The sequence below is a fragment of the Thermobia domestica genome, chromosome 3 (genome assembly GCF_964235325.1).
Source record: "Thermobia domestica chromosome 3, izTheDome1.hap1.1, whole genome shotgun sequence".
Taxonomy (NCBI): Eukaryota; Metazoa; Arthropoda; class Insecta; order Zygentoma; family Lepismatidae; genus Thermobia; species Thermobia domestica.
Window position 1 is genome coordinate 264,769,068 of NC_137456.1, and position 14,998 is coordinate 264,784,065.

Below are 14,998 nucleotides of genomic sequence, written 5' to 3' on the forward strand. Positions count from 1 at the left end.
AAAATGAAGAATTTCATCGTAGGTGAAGAGAAAAATGAAAGAACAAACAGAAGCTCCCGCCTGAGCAATGGCTCTAGGAATAGGTAGATATACTGTTCACCTTGTCCCTGCAACACTTATTCCTACAATTATTCCAGTTAAGCGTAGGTTTAGTGAGAGGGTGATGCAAACATAATCTTATTTTATTTAAGCGAGGTAAGGCCATATCGGGTGATCCTGGTATTAAAGGAACTAACCAATTACCAAACCCACCAATTATAATAGGAAGAATTACAAAGAAAATTATAATGAATGTGTGGGCTGTCATAATCATTTTATATAATAAAAATAAGCAGGTTTGTCCGTGCGTGCAACAAACACTCCGAAACCAATATCCTTAGTCGCATGGGAGTTATATGGTATTGTAGCGCTGCTTCACCCGTCCAAGAGGGAGAAAACGCCCTAGCAACTTTGTTACTGTGCTTTAGAAAATTTCTTTATTTTCAATTTTAATGTTGCTTTTCTTTCAATACAAATCATTATTTATCTAATATTCCAGAATGTTCTAGAATAATCAAGAATCTTGGAAAATGTTACAAACTGTTATAGACTTTCCTAAGAGTTAGAGAATGTTTTAGAATTTTCAGCATGCTTTAGAACATTCTAGAATGATCCAGGATGTTGTAAAAGGTTCCAGAATATCCAAACCTGTTGTAGAATGCGTCGGCATGTTATATTATTTTTCTATCAGTTCGAAAATGTTTTAGAATGTTTAGTGTACCACCACTAGGAAGATACACATTAAGAATACGTTGTCTGAAGTTCTTCTCAACCTATTTAATGTTTTGGCAGGAAAATAGTAGGGTTAGGTCTAAATGACGGGAGCCTGACAACAGAATCTACCTTAACCTGTCCTAACCGAATCAGAGCTACTACTACTATTTGTACTACTACTACTACCATCTACTACTACTATTTGTTCTACTATTACTGCTGCTACCACTATTACTACCAACTACGAGTATTACTATTTGTACTACTACTACTACTACTACTAAATGCTGCCTCCCATATGTGGCGCCCCTGAAGTTTGTCTCTTCCAGGTTGAGTATCGCCATGCGCCAACACAATTAGAGTCTACATAGAGTAGCAGCACTATTTCTAGAAAGAATCGTGTTTCACAGTTACGGTAAGAATTACTTATTGAGAAGAATAATTAACTAAAATTATAGATTAATGAGAAACAACTTTTCTGGGGGGTACTCCCATGCGCAAAAAAAAAAAAAAAAATTCGCGTATACTGTAACTCAAGATTTTTCGCATTTATTCCATTTTCCTTACGTTTATGGGTAAAATTCAGTTATTAGTATGTGGAGATAATAGAATGCAATCCATCTAAGGAGATATTTCCAAAATATATAATAAAATAATAAAAATATAAGCAAAAAACAAAATTATGCTCGGTTTTGTGTATACTCGCAACGATGATTTCTAGGGATTTTTTCAGTAGCAGATCACAATTGCGGAGGGAATTCAGTAGGAGAATCGAGAAGTTGGATCAAGGAACTGATAGTGGACTAAAATGTTGCATTTATTGGTTAAAACCTAGTGTGTAGATTGCCTGCCAAATATAAATTAGCTTCTGTAACTAAGATGTCGTACGAAAATATAGAATTAAACAGAAAAACCCTTATCTTAAGGTTCGAAGCGATACGCACCATGGTTATGAAGATTATTTCTTTAAAAAAAAAAGAGCCAGCACAACGTAGCCTCCGTGGCTAGGTGGGTAGAGTAGCGGAGTCGTAGTTATTTTATTATTTTGACACCACATCGAATCCCATCCCATTTCTTTTTCTTTTCTTTTTTTCTTTTTTCTTTTTTTTTACAAAACATTATAATTTTTATGTTAATAAGAACCGAAGCAATAAAATAAGGACAACTTACTGATATTTTGCTGTAATGACGTATTTATCCAGGATTAGAGAACTATTGTTAATAGCTATTGTTTTCTGTTCATGTTGTTGTATAGTTTCTCTCATCCTGTTTTCTTGGGGAAAAAACAATTTTGTCTCCAACGAAGTGTGAAGGATATATACGGACAGAAAAAGACATCCTAGTTTGCCATTAATAAAAAGAAAAAAATTGAAGTTGGCTTTTCTTTAGGTTTTAGCTAAAAAAAATATTTTTTTTCTTTATAAGACTATACTTTATGAGGCAAGGTGTGTGATCATACAAACAAATTTAGCTAGGGAGTGAAAGATAATTATTTATAAAAAACATTTTACAGGTTTAGGTGCGTGAAACACCAATACACCATGGTCTCGCTTATCCGACCATCCTTTGTTCCACATATCATATGATCCGATATATCATTGCAAATAGCACCAATCGGCAAGAAGATCTGCAAGTTGTGGTCTTAATCTATTTTTCATGCTGTGGAATCTAACGCCTAGCGCGCCCGTCTACATCTTGACTCATACGTCTATCATTCAGTCCAGACACGTATCCAGGTTTTCTATTCGGAGGGGGGCCAACACGAATCCTCGTAACCACGTAATTCTAATGTTTTTAAATATCAATAATAATAATAATAATAATAATAATAATAATAATAATAATAATAATAATAATAATAATAATAATAATAATAAATATAATAATAATAATAATGCAACAGTTCTGTACCTCTCTTAAACTTTTTCCTACTTTTCATTTATAAACCGGTTTATTTTGGAAACTGCATTATAGCACAAACAAAATGAAAAATATTTTCGAGAGAAATGTAACTAAAGAAAACTGTCTGCTACGTATATCACATAACAAAAATAGGAAGAAGACATGGAGTGTATCGTTCTAATATATTAAAGTTAAAAACAGAACGGAAACGAAATGATAATGCTATTTAAAACTGTTCTTTAATTCCACCTGGTCAGTGGCGTATTTACGATTTTGTCGCGGGAGGGGCTTTGCTAACTTTCAGGGGGGGCTTTACCTGGAAATGTGAAAATTCTGCAAGATATTTTATTTACTTTACTATACTAAGTAAGATTTCTTGGGGGGCTTAAGCCCGGAAGCCACCCCCTAAATACGCCACTGCACCTGGTATAATGGCATTATGGTATGTTCTTAGAATTATAACAAGACAACAGCACATTGCCCAAAGTTTGGACACTGACTACTAGTAAACTGATATAAAAGAACCTCAAAAGGGTAAAGGCAAGTTTATTAAAAAGTGCTTGAGTTTCGGAGAGAGACAGCTCTCAGGCTCTCACGCTGGATACGTCCTTGATTCAGTGCAGTGCAGTTATTTGTTATAAAACATTATTATTAGATGCGTAATATGTAAAATTATATCATAAGTTTTAATTTTATTACTTCTTTTCTTAACACATCCATATTATCCAGCGTTCTGCCTGCATGTTTATGTCGGATAAGCGAAACTCTACTGTATTTCCAAAGCTAGCATATACATGAACTAGAATTGTATCGTCCTAGAACAGACAATAGTCTGAAATGCTTATATTAAAAGGCTGGAATAAAAAAAGCATAAGTACTGATTTGGAAACGTGAGAACAAATTAAAAACAATCCAATATATTTCCTAGGTATCAGATTATCATCTTATTATGTCGATGTGTATTCTTTTTTAAACATAGTTTTAAAAGTTATACCATTCGCAATATTCCTGAGGAAATCGAAAGAAAAACTCCTTGTGCCTCTTATGGCAAAGCGGCTTAAGTGCATGGTCCGAAACCGATTCCCACGTTAAGGTATAGATAAAGTTCCCGTACTTCAAAAATGCAAATCCGGGACGCTACTAAATTACGAGAATCTTTAAATTGCTTAAAACTGAAAGAAGTGTTGAATACTAATTTACTTTCCTCCATTAGATAGAGTTGTTCAAGTAATACGTTATCACATTTTTATTCATTTCACTAGATCTTCCAAGGACGCCAATTTCTCTTTAAATTTGGGGGGGGGGCATTCAAATGCAGAAGATATATATATGAGAATTTTAAGACAAATTACACTCAAACAATGCCAAATATTGTATATTCATAAATACAAAGGAGGCCTACATGAGCTTTGAGCGGGCCCGGCCCTCCAGGATCGGCGCCCTTGCCTTCTTCCTAGTTAAGCAAACGTAAGCAGATGATTTACTCCCTCCCCCTGGTAAGCAAAATTGTTTTTTTTTCCCTCAAGTTCTGTTGTGTTTCGTGAAATAACAGCAGGAATTTCCTGATTACTTAACCATCTAAATGAATGTTTTCACTTAGAGCCATCCCGTCGATTCGCGTTGCCTAGGACTAAAATAAATTAAGGGTCAATAATGAAGATGAGACTTCAATATCAAACATGAAGAGACATGTGGATCGGAGATCTGTCTTTGTTTCAACTTTGATTTTTTCAAATCCATGATGGGAAATTATATTATGAGTACAATTTTCGAAATTAATAGTATACAATCATAAAAATATCTTACAAAAACGATGGTTTATTGCAAAATACTTTGACTCAAAGAATAAATTACAAGTAATAAACTTGTTACTTTTCCTAAAGAATCTAAGTCGTGAATAAGACGGCAGCTGCCGAGCGTAGTGCTTGGAACGATTGCCTTACTTGCTCTACCTTCCCGTGGCGCAGCCTTGATTTGACTTGATCCTAAACGGATTATTCAGAAGTCGAAGTCGGAAGATGTTTCCCATTTTTCCAAAACACTCTTGGTCGATTACAATCTGCCTCACTCGTGAGGGGACAATCCCATGCAGTAAGCGTCGGTGGACCACCGATAGGCAACTAGTGACATGTCCCCAAAAATTGGCGGTCCCGCAGCCAAAAATTGGTCCCACTTCCGTTTTGAAAATTATACCACCACCGGCAGAGAAGCGACGGAACGCCAACGAACCACAAAATTATTCCCCTAAAATACGTTAAATCGCCTATATGCGTAATTTCTTTGCATCAAGATGAGTCTAAAAACATTTTTTAAAAAATAAAACGAAAGTGCCCTGAGCTGGGCGTGAACCATCAACCTTAGGGTTGCTAATTGCGTGTTCTTCGGAATTCGTCACGGAGGCGATTATGAAGACACAGCTTGTAGAGTGATAAATCGTTGAAGTCTTTTTAATATTTCTAATCAGAGTGCTTCTTTAACCGTGTATATTTGAAGACAACTCTTCGGAATCAAATCAAATGCACTCGTCATGTAATTTTATAACAAAATGGCAAGCGTCTATTTACTTTTTTCATAGTTCTCCCATATTCACTTGCTAGTGATCGGCGACAGTTGCCAACTAAATTCATACAATTATACGCACCCACCTCAAGATTTTTCACTTCATGATGTAAAGGCAAGAGTTACTCTTGACCCCCGGAGCTCAAATATTGTCCTTATAATAACAATTCGTCAGGGAAAAATAATATATAATAATAACCGCATGCACATGACTGGCGATAGTTCATGTTGGTCCCTTTACGATTCTCCGTCACAAATCAAACGAGCGCGGACCAAAATGAAGTCCTCGTTCTTACGTTGTGGTAACTTCAATACCCCCGATTCTAGATATCTCCTTCGACTCGACGAATCCCTGCCACTAGTGGCACGCTAGCGGCAATCCTTCGACGCGTCGCTATATCGACAATCGCCATTTACCGGCAAGTGAGCCACTAGAAGTTGGCGACGTTTACGGCATGGGGAAGCTAATAAGCAAACAAAAAATAATAATAATAAATCTAAAGCCTTATAAAAAAGTTTTCTGAAAAGTTACATCTAGCAAAATCATTTGTTGGTATTCCAGAACTGTGAATTCACCTTTATTCATAATTTACTTCTATCGTAGTTTTGATATGAGAATGATATGTTTGAAACTAACACAGGTCATTAATACTTTTTTTTTGTTGCTTTACTCAGATTTAGCAGTTTTACTTAACAGTCAGTCAATTTGGATCTGTGATATCAGAGTTTTAGAGCTTTCCTTATTTTTTTCATTTCTAAAAAAGTTTGCAACTAACACCATTAACGTATCTCTTTCGATATTTCCATATGTGATGGCTTGGTCACTCCCAATATATTTCAAACAATAAAATATTTACGGTGTCTTACTCCATTAATCCGAACTACATTTTATATCCAACAACTCTGTCCATTTTCCCTTATATCTGCAAACTTTCTACTAGGTTAAAACTCAGTATTTTTTATTTTCTTCCTTTCTTGCTAAAACGGAAGTGTTCTTTAGACAACCTGAAATGATGACTCTATACTACATTATGTTGCATAGGGCATTTTATGTAGCATATCATTTGACAGTTTGACACTTTCTTTTTATATTGAAAGCAACAGGGATTAAGTCCTTCTACACTTATATGATAAGTAAACACATTCTTTTTGATTCGTGGAATTGTGCCAATGCACTAGGTCCAGATAGTTTTTCATTTAAGATATTATTATTATTATTATTATTATTATTATTATTATTATTATTATTATTATTATTATTTTATTGACTTAGGTTTTCCTGAATATTAAGCAGTATTTCACAAAAAGCTTGGTATTTTTAAACAAATGTGTTCGATATCAAGTTTTCATAAAAGTAGTCACTCTCTACTATAAATAATTTCAGAGGGGCCGCGGTGGCTCAGTGATAAAGCGTTCACCTTTGGTGCATGGGATCCTTGGTTCGACCCCAGCTCGCACCAAGTGAATTTTGTGGTGGAGAAACACAATGTGCATGGGTTTTCTCGGAGTTCTTCCGTTTTCTTCCACTTTTTTCATTCCACCATTGCATTCATTTCTCATCATCTCTGTGTCCTTTAGCCTAGCCGGTATAACCGTGGGTCGTAAAACTTAAAGATTTGATTTCAAATAATTCCAACCCAAACAGTTGCAGGAAGTATGTCATTTCGAATAAAACAAACCACTCTATAAAATTCTGAGTATTATTATTTTTTATATATACAATTCTAGCAGACCTTATTTCTAAATCGAAGGGTAAGAAGACTAAATTCACTCTCTTATTATTATAAATTCATTCCAATTGAAGCAGTTAAAATAGTTGGGAAAAATTAGAAAGCCATACCCTATATTCCAGTGTGCCACAACCGGATAACGTGGCACACTGGCGTGCCCAGCAAAATGAACAGTGTGACGCAAACTTTTACCTATTTGTCGAGTTTATTTTATTTATTATTACGAACGATTTTTCCACGGATCAGCTCTCTGTATACAATTAAACAAGCAAGTAAGCAAGTATCAAATTGAGGGAATGAGTGTAATTATTTACTTTAATAGTAATAGAAATGTATATATTTGTATTTTCTACCGGGAATAACTGCATCCGGTCTAGAAAGCTGGGACTAACAACAAAGGAACCCGATGTGCTAAACACACACCACCTACGCACTTCAATACACCAACGAAGGTGCAGACTATTCATGAATTAAAGTCTCTCACCCAATGTATTCTCCTAACATGTCTCCCAGCGATTACAACATTTTTTGGTATCTCAATCACTTCCTAGTAGGATAGGTTTACCTAGAGACCACTGATTAACCTGGTATTGGATGTTTCACTTTCTTACCTTTGGAGTTGACAGTCATCGGTTGGACAATCTCACACGCAAATAACTAATATTAACAACGTTTCTTCTATAATTTCGTAATATTGTATTATTTCTTTGTATTATTTATTAGGTTGGTTAGGCTTGTTTCAACACTTTTCTCTTTGCACCTACTTATTACCTATACCTTAACGTTGGATAAAAATACACTAGCTCTCACCGGGAATCAAATCCAGAACCAATGGACTTGAACCATTTGGCAACAACAAGGCACATTTAAATAGAAGTTTCGATTTTGTTAGGAAAATTGTGATTAGGTGTAACATTTAAAAATATATTTAACAATGGGTACGGATGAAACGCACTCAATTTTCTCGCTCGAATTTCTTAAACTGACTCGTGTTAGGCTGCAGCTATTACTGAAACATTTATTTGGGAAATGCGAATAAAATAATGTGTTTTTGAAAAACTTTGTTCGAAGCAACTTATGTCCAAAAGTAAAGTACCCATTGGTCATATTTCCGTTAGAAATAACTTATGCCATATATTAGAATTATTAAGGAAATAATTGTATGTGAACTATGAGCAAAAGCGTCTGAGTACTTTCTGAGAAATCGTCAATAAAGTCATCCCCAAGAATAAAATATCCCTTGTGTATCTTTTCAGGACAAACGAGTTATGCTATTTATGAAATACGAACAAAATTGCCTGAGTCGTTCTCCACAAAATCGTAGGGTAAATCTTACTCCGAAAAGTATTATACCACTTCTAGCTTTTTAGGATGATGGAATTATGCCGTATCGTTAGGTTATTTATGTGACATTTATTTATGAAATATGAACAAAATTGGGTCAGGCGCTAATGGGGAAATCGTCGAAGAGTACGCTAAACTACCATTCTGAATGTTTACAGGACGAACGAGTTGTGTCATATTGTTAGGTTATTAATGATACATTTATTTATAAAACGTGATTGAGAAAATTGTTCGAAAAAACGCATCCCATACAGTAAATTACACCTTATGTATTTTTTTCAGAGCAATGATTCAAACTATATTTGTAAAAAAATAAGCAAAATCTTTACAGCTATTTTTGAAACAATTTAATTATTTTAAATTTTCATCCTTCAGTAAACTACCCTTATTTTTATGTGTCGGAGAATATAGAATTCGAAACGATAAAGTGTTATAAAAACTTCATGTCTAGACTTAGGTCCAGATACGTCGAACAGTATGGCCTCTATTTGAATGCATGTAAATTCATGACGAACCGACAAACGAACAGATGGACAGACATCAAAATCACTTTTTCGAAATGTGGGGGCGTGAAACTTGAATTCATTGAAATCTCGAATTCGATTTTTATCACTATTACTACAATTTCTTCTTTCGTCACTTGAACGTGAGAAAGAATAGGAATACAACGACACATAAGGTGATAATTTGTAATTCCCAAAATTTAATGAGTTACGTTTAATGTGTTGCCATGCTAGAAAAAAAAAGCTTATGCCTGTTTGTTATATCATTTTAATATCAGTTTCTCACGCTACTATATAATGTAGAAATATGGTGTGATTATCGTTTATATTCATTCTATATTTGGAAATATTCGTGTTCCGTATACATAGATCCGTATAATTTAGTTACGTTCAACGAAAGCATTCTTGCACTTGTGGATATGAAAAAAAAGAGAGATAGAGAGTCAATACTCTAAAAAGCAAAAAACAAGCACACACACACATTTTCGATCATTTAACATCAGGTCGATGTAACAAGGGGTAAGACTGGACAGACTTTCAAGGTCGCGTGTGTTCTTCCTGACACACAAACCCGAAGTGAGTTGTCTGCTGTTCAAGAACGGGAAGTTACATGCAAGACTATAAACTGAAAACAATAACTGTTTCCAATAGTACACGTATTCTAATACTGAATAAATACGTTGATTAAAGGATACTACCAATAAATTATTTCCTTATTATATTGTTTCAGTTCTTATTAACATCAACATTATACACTTCCTATAATGTTTTGTAAAAAAAAGGGATGGGATGGGATGGGATTCGATGTGGTGTCAAAATAATAAAATAACTACGATTCCACCACTCTATCCACCTAACCTCGGAGACTACGTTGTGTTGGTTCTTTTTCTTAAGAAATAATCTTCGTAAGCATGGTGCGTATCGTTTCGAACCTTAAGATAAGAGTTTTTCTGTTTAATTCTATATTTTCGTACGACATCTTAGTTACAGAAGCTAATTTATATTTGGCAGGCAATCTACACACTAGGTTTTAACCAATAAATGCAACATTTTAGTCCACTATCAAGTTCCTTGATCCAACTTCTCGATTCCCCTACTGAATTTCCTCCGCAATTGTGATCTGCTACTGAAAAAATCCCTAGAAATCATCGTTGCCAGTATACACAAAACCGAGCACAATTTTGTTTTTTGCTTATATTTTTATTATTTTATTATATTTTTTGGAAACATCTCCTTAGATAAATTGCTTTCTATTATCTCCACATACTAATAACTGAATTTTACCCATAAACGTAAGGAAAACGGAATAAATGCGAAAAATCTTGAGTTGCAGTATACGCGCAATTTTTTTTGCGCATGGGAGTACATTGACAGAAAGTTAGATACATGTCAGTTTCATCTTCAAATGCTCTTTGGCACCAATGCGCTCAAATAGCACGAAAGAAAGTTAACAGGCAACGATGGACCGGAGTCTGAGCCATTACATTTATTTACATTTTTAAGAAGATATAGTGTCTACAGACATCGTTGAAAATACAATGATGATTTCAGAATTATCACAAAGTACCTAAAATGCCCATTCTTCATACAAGGAAAATACGTTTATAGGAAATGAATTGCTCTCTATAAATTGGAAATTAAATATATGCCAGGGAAACTTTTAAAATATAAAATCGGATCATGGATAAGTGAAATTGCCAGACAGTTAATTGTATGCCAGTGATATGTTTAAAACGTAACAAGTGAAAGTAAATTGCTAAAGGTGAAACTTAGTGAACAGTATATTAAATGGATTTTAAAATTGTTAAGTAATAATAACGTTAAACGTAATGCCGAAACGTAAAAGAGGAGGTAATCTTGCCAATTGTGACTCTGAAAGAAGGACGCAGAAAGAACAACGAAGAAATGAAACAAATGAGGAGCACGAAGCACGTTTAGGAAGAGAATGAATACATTAAGGATAAGCTTGACCTATGCACAACGAAAAGAAATTAAAGAAGAGGATCGAGTGAGACACACATCAAGCAGACATGGAGAAACTGCTGAAGAAACAAGATTACAAAAGGATCTAAGTAGAATTACAATGAGTAGAGTTCGTGAAAAACAACGATCGCAGGAGCATGAACAAAATATTAGTGTACTAGATGTGCGAAGCAGAAGAGGTAGAGATTATAGTTTGTCAGGTGAGGCATTCCGTTATGATTCCATTAAAGAGTATAAGAAACACATACACGTTGTCTTTGGCAAAATGGATCACTACATTTTCTTCATTTGAATTTAGTAGCATTATTGTTGCTTTTCTTTTTAAATGAATTTCCGTTTACCAAATTTTCCATTCTTGCATAATCGTGCACTTCATAAATAGAAGTACGAAACTTATCAAATAGTCAGTAATCAATTTATAGCGAGTCACCTATCTCCAATAAATATATTTCTCCCGTAAGAAAACGGGCATTTCAGCTAGTTACATTTCGTCAACAATTAGGCTTCCAAGACCACCAAGTTGTGCTCAAAACAGCAAGCTGAATGATATGTCTACTATTTCTGCTCAAGCAGCTAAAATTACGTATATTGTACCAATATACTTATGATTTGTAGAAAATAATCATCGTTGCAAGTAAATGATATAGCGGCAATGTTAGGTGGTAGATTGCAAATCTATTCGTGGTGTAATATATTTCTTCTTAGATCTTACAATCAATGAAATTATCATATCGGACTGCAATTCCGGTGTAATGTTTAATATATACAGAACTAAAAGCTTGCCTTTTATTTACGGCTTTGAAGGCAGAGGTTTTTTTAACTTAAAATTTTGTTTAAGGGTTTTGGTTGATAATGGTAGAGTAACTATTCCTCTGAGTGAGATAATAATAAATGTCTATCTGTTGGATGTTTCTTGATTTTTCTTAGTAAGGATGTTTATGTTTCTCCGTAGTGATTTAGAATGGAAGCTGCATAGGCGATTCGCATGCACTACAAAGAGTAATTAGTGCTGCTATTACTATTAAAGTGAGGAGAATAAATTATACTTGTTCAGCAATTTTTCAATGAAAATTCACTTAGGTAGAAAGGCTAGAAACGGAGGTAAACCACCTAAGGATAGGAAACTAGAGAAAATCGCTAATTTTGTTTTTATTTTGGTAAAGAAAGTTAATAGTTTGTTTATTATAAAAAGGGTGGTTGCTTTAGCTGAGCGTAGAGCATAAAATAAGAGGTATTATATATGTAGAGCATAAAATAAGAAGTATTGATATAATGACCGTATTATATCACTTAATAATGCAAACTGGAGAACATTTACTGGGTTCATAATGGATCACTTTTTCACGGAAGGCTTATATACAATTATTTATTCATAGCACAGTGCAGCGCGAAATGTCAGAAACAAGCCACATGATAGATATCTTTGTACTGTTGCTACGGAAACCATGAGTACTGTATGATTTCGACACGAAGCAGGTTGCCACCTATTGACGAAGCTAGAAACTAGTTGATTTGAGCTTTGTTAGACGCATGCCTCTATTCTCAATCAGTTGATAATTAAGAGATAAGAAGGACTGGTTAAAAACTGAAATCTTTAAGTTTTTCGTCCCATGGATATGACGGTTAGGCTAAAGGAGAAATGAGGTGATAATGAGAAATGAGGTGAAACGGCGGAATGATGAAAGTGGGAGGAAACGGGAGAACCCCTGGGAAACCCAGGAGCGCGGAGTTTGTCCAACACTAATCCACACAGCGCGAGCTCGGATCAAATCAGGGACAGCATGCACCGCAGGTGAACGCTCTATCACTGAGCCAACGCGACCCAAGTACTGGTTAACGAGAGCAATTTACTCCAAACTCACCGAGTAACCTTCTAGAGGTATTAGCTCTGCTTACTAAAATTTGAGACAGATTAGAGGAAAATTACACATTAGAGATTTTGCCTAAATTTTCGTATTATCTGGTCTATCTCCACTCCTATTCAACCGATTTGAACCAAATTTTCAGAGTATACTCAAAAGTACTTAGTTGTGACCACCATAGTTTCCAACAAATCATCAGAAAACACCTACATGCTGTTTATACTATTTTGTACTTTTCCAGTGAAATTTTCGATTTTTCCGACATGTATCTCCGCCCCTATTCAACAAATTGGGCCAATTTTGCCGACCAATCTCCTAGAAGTGTATAGCTTTGCTCAACAACATTTGGAATAAATTAGAAAAGTATAGAATGTGTTTTTTTATATTTTTGTATTTTGTAAATTATTGGACAGCTGCTTTATTCGGGAGTTGTGCACGTGGAAACATACACAATAAATATGCCTGTAACCTTTTACCAAATTCACGTATATTAAAACTATTGCTACCATTGTTTTTCTGCTTAACTTCTAGCCCTAAATAATGTATCACATCCGTATTCCTATATACAAAACATGACCTGAATTCAAAATGGCTGATTTCAAGATGGCTGCCGCCAAGGTTCACCTTACCGTACGACTTCACCTTAGGCATAGTATATACCCACATTGTTGTTATTGTCGTTTTATTATTAACATGAAGTTTAAAAGGGGTGGTACTGAACCCATTGTGTAATTGTCAACATGGATACGCAACCTTTCAATCTGGCATTTTGGTTAATTTCACTTCAAAAACGCAGCTGCTTTTTTGTGTGTGGTCTTTCTGTGGGACTTCCTTCCTCTGAGTGAAATTTTACGGTAGGTTTCGATATGATCTCATTGATTCTTCCCTTGTAAGAATAGGATGCACTCTCCACATCATTGACATCAATATATCTGGACTGAAAATGGGTAGATATATACAGGGATAAATACAATGGTCACTACAGAAATGAGTTGGAATACCTCATTGAGAATGAGCAAACCATTCTCGTGAAGAAAATCCGTTACCTGGTGTCCACGATGGTCATTGCGAGAACAACCTCAAAAGAAGCAGAACTGTCTATTCGTGCTGGTGGTAGAGCTGTGACATATCAGCGTTTGAGAAAATCTTGATCTAGAGGAATGTATAAGAAGAAATAGTAAGTTGGCGAGGGAAGAAAAGCGCACAGCAGCATCTTGCAGTCGGGAAGCTATGAATATCTCACAAGAACAAAGAAAATGGAAGACACATGTGACTACGACAGAAGCAGCGCGAAAAGTGTGAGGTTTATAACATTTTAAACAGTATAGCCAGAAATAGGAGAAGACTCGATAGTCATGGAATTAGTTGCTATTAAACAGACAAGGACTTTCGATTAATTTTTGACTAGTATTTGATGGCTATTCAAGTAGTTTTTGGCATTTTGTTATTACTGCTAAAAGGACATATATACATATTAATTATATGCAAAGATTTTCTGTAACCGGAACATATGAAAATGCTTTATTTTATATGAAACGTAGTTTGCTCAAAGGCAATACAAACTCAAAGGTGCAAAACTTTTAGGCACAAATTGGAGAGAAAGTTTCTATTTAGTATCTAAAACATGCTTAAAATACGATTATGTACCTCATGCAGTTATCTACTTTGAACAAATTTTGATGTTGGTTTAAAAAACATACTGTAAACGATATGTAACTAGTGTCCGTGAAGGTAAATCGATTTCTTGTAGCGACTCTATCGTCCTTTTCCAGAAATCATTTGTACGTGGGCCACAATTTACATGTCTATGGACAATGTCCATATCACTAACAGTATCATATTTACGTTAGGTAATCATGTTAGATGATATATTACGTAACTCAGACATATTGCGCTTCTGAAACACCTGATAAATCCGAGTTAACTATATTCCCGGACCACTTCTATAGCAAAGGCCTAAAGAAAGTTCTTCACATTTCACCATATATTTTTCTCACTAGTTTGGAATGGATTATCATGAAAGGCGAATGGATCAAAGTAGTTCTCGATTATTACCTGCATTGCTTATGTGCGTTTCTTGTGAGTTGGCAGTATCGCGTTGCTTAGAATATGACCTCTTCCAATTCTCTTGCTTTGGTATACCTTGTCATCTAAAGTTTCTTATGTCTGAGTTTTGGTCGGTTATTATACCCAGCAGGAGATTTTCAGAATGGGAGAAGAATACGTTTTGATAAATGACAACATCAATCAAATCTCTCACGGATGTGGCAGAAAGATATAATATTTCAGAGCTGTAGCGATTGTTAGAGACAGTGCATTTTTTTCAACGAGGGGCTAGGAAATCTTGCACAACTCAAAATAC

General features: G+C 35.0%; 1 protein-coding gene across 5 annotated transcripts in view; it reads right to left on the reverse strand.

Moving 5' to 3' along the window:
* The window catches only part of LOC145681636 (uncharacterized), a 421,555-nt gene that overhangs the window by 333,620 nt on the left and 72,937 nt on the right, over nucleotides 1-14,998 (reverse strand). The window lies entirely within an intron of this gene.